At 42.2% G+C, this 3,079-nt stretch overlaps 2 non-coding genes across 2 annotated transcripts; both read right to left on the reverse strand.

Annotated features, from left to right (window-relative positions):
• Positions 1-1,078: 1,078 nt before the first annotated feature.
• On the reverse strand, positions 1,079-1,267 carry LOC139274206 (U2 spliceosomal RNA). The gene has a single exon (XR_011595419.1). It is a non-coding gene; the product is annotated as a U2 spliceosomal RNA (small nuclear RNA).
• Positions 1,268-1,735: 468 nt separating this feature from the next.
• On the reverse strand, positions 1,736-1,926 carry LOC139274502 (U2 spliceosomal RNA). The gene has a single exon (XR_011595554.1). It is a non-coding gene; the product is annotated as a U2 spliceosomal RNA (small nuclear RNA).
• Positions 1,927-3,079: the final 1,153 nt, after the last annotated feature.

Below are 3,079 nucleotides of genomic sequence, written 5' to 3' on the forward strand. Positions count from 1 at the left end.
GACAATATACATGCGTATGATGTGTGACAATGGGCGCACCGTATGATATGTGAAAATGTGCGTGCCGTGTGATGTGTGACAATGTTTGCGCTATGTGCTGTGTTACAATATACACACGTGTGCTGTATTACAATATACACGTGTGTGATGTGTTACAATATACACACGTGCTGTGTTACAATATACACGCCGTATGATGTGTTACAATATACACACGTGTGATGTGTTACAGTATACACGTGTGCTGTGTTACAATATACACGCCGTGTGATGATATACATGTGTGATGTGTGACAAATACATGTTGTCTGTGAGCCAATGTGTGTGATGTTACAATATACACACGTGATGTGTGACAATATACACATCATGTGAGGTGTGACAATATACACGCGTATGGTGTGTGACAATGTGCGCGACGTGTGAAATGTGATAATGTACATGCGTGTGATGTGTTACAATATACACACATGTGATGTGTGACAATGAGCGCGCCGTGTGATGTGTGAAAATGTGCACGGTGTGTGATATGTGACAATGTGTACGCTGTGTGCTGTGTAACAATATACACATCTGCTGCGTTGCAACATACACGCGTGTGATGTGTTACAATATACACGCCATGTGATGTGTTGCAATATACATGCCATGTGATGTGTTACAGTATACACATGTCTGAGTCGTGACAGTGTGCGCCATGTGATTTTATAATATACACGTGTGTGATGTGTGACAATGTACACATCATGTGATGTGTGACTATATAAATGTCATGTGTCGTGTGACAGTATACACGCTGTGTGCTGTGTGACAAGATACAAGCGTGAGATGTGTGCAAAATCTTTGAAATTTGAGAGCGAATGTGCAGCAGGCTGTGTTTGGGTGTAGTCGGGTGAGTGAGTTGTGTGTGGAAATGGTGTTTGTTTTTTTTGTTGAATTGTGTGTGATGTAGAAATGATAAAGTGGAGGAGCTGTGCAAGCAAGCAATAATGGCAAGTAAAATGAGTGTGGCATAAAAAGAAAGAAAAAAGGAGATGTTTTGAATGAATCTGCTTTTAATTTTGAAATTCTCCCAAAAGGGAGGTGCACCGTTCCCAGAGACACTGCAATACCGGGTCGATGCGTGGAGTGGACGGAGCAAGCCCCTATTCCATCTCCCTGTTCCAAAAATCAATTTAATATATGGTCCCCAGATAGGGGACGTATCAGATATTAAACTGATAAGAACAGATTTTTTTTTCAAAATATACTTTATTCATAAAAAAATCTGTACAGTACATTAGGCACTTCAGTACATTTAGCTGCGGTCAGCAATCCCATACACTATATTTGGGTGCTGACGGCAGTTCTGTTCATTACATTCCTTGTTTTCCAGTTGAAGTGCAATTCGGTACAATAAACAGGATACATTGTGGTACATTGACACAAATGACGTTTCATGTGTTACGATACAGTACACGGAATGGGTGAAGGTATATTTACATTTTTCTTTTCAAACATGCATTTCGCAACAGACCTTGCATTGTACATGGCACGACATTGGTGTTTACAGATTTGGTGCTCTATGTACACAAAAAGTAAATTATGTACTGATTCCTGCCCCCGGGTTTTGCGTGGCAGAAGGGCTTTAAACTGTGGCCCTTCCCCACCGTGCCTTTGCGGCGACTGCATAAAAAGAAAGAAAAAAGGAGATGTTTTGAATGAATCTGCTTTTAATTTTGAAATTCTCCCAAAAGGGAGGTGCACCGTTCCCAGAGACACTGCAATACCGGGTCGATGCGTGGAGTGGACGGAGCAAGCCCCTATTCCATCTCCCTGTTCCAAAAATCAATTTAATATATGGTCCCCAGATAGGGGACGTATCAGATATTAAACTGATAAGAACAGATACTACACTTGATCTTAGCCAAAAGGCCGAGAAGCGATGCCGCGGCGGCCCAAACTGTTCTCAGCTCCCGTTTGCCCTCCCTTTATTGAGTCAGACTGACTGTGCCCAAAGACATATAACTGTTGACTCTTTCACTGTTATTTTCTAATTGGAACAGATTAGTTTACAGAAGTTGCCTTTTTCCCTTTTTCAGTGAAACTGCTTCATAGATATGTAAAGTGACAGTATTCCAGCAATCAGATGGAGAGGGTTGTGCCTATCCACACGTACGTCACTGTCAGAGGCTGCGATGCAACCAAAACGTTTTCCAGCAGCTGCTTGAGTGACAATGCAACAACCGACTGGTGAGGTGATCTGGCTTCATAACTGTACACACGGGGCTCAGTTTTGGCCAGGAGTTGCTCTGTTTTTTTTTTGGGAGTAACTTGGTTTTTCTGGCGTAATTTCAAAATCCCCATTTCCCCAATCAATTTGCACCAGTGTAACTCAGTTAGTTACGATTCTTTTAGGTTCGTTTTTTTTCCAAAAGAGGGCGCTACCAGCCACCTACGCCAGTTCTGCCCATTTAGGCAACTTTGGCCAGCTAATAGTTACTCCAGCGTATGTGGCCACTTCAGAAAATCCTTGGGGAGAGTTAAAGAAATCGGCGCAGGTCTGGGAATTAAACATACAGGGGTATCTGACAATTCGGAAGGATAGACAAGAAGGGAAAGGAGGTGGGGTAGCTCTGTTAATAAAGGATGATATCAGGGCAGTTGTGAGAGATGATATTGGCTCTAATGAACAAAATGTTGAATCATTGTGGGTGGAGATTAGAGATAGTAAGGGGAAAAAGTCACTGGTGGGCGTAGTTTATAGGCCCCCCCAAATAATAACTTCACGGTGGGGCGAACAATAATCGAGGGAATAATAGAGGCATGTGAAAAAGGAACGGCAGTAATCATGGGGGATTTTAACCTACATATCGATTGGTCAAATCAAATCGCACGGGGTAGCCTGGAAGAGGAATTCATAGAATGCATACGGGATTGTTTCTTAGAACAGTATGTTACAGAACCTACAAGGGAGCAAGCTATCTTAGATCTGGTCCTGTGTAATGAGACAGGAATAATAAACAATCTCCTAGTAAAAGATCCTCTCGGAATGAGTGATCACAGTATGGTTGAATTTGTAATACAGATTGAGGCTGAG

This window comes from Pristiophorus japonicus, chromosome 9 (genome assembly GCF_044704955.1).
Source record: "Pristiophorus japonicus isolate sPriJap1 chromosome 9, sPriJap1.hap1, whole genome shotgun sequence".
Classification (NCBI taxonomy): domain Eukaryota; kingdom Metazoa; phylum Chordata; class Chondrichthyes; family Pristiophoridae; genus Pristiophorus; species Pristiophorus japonicus.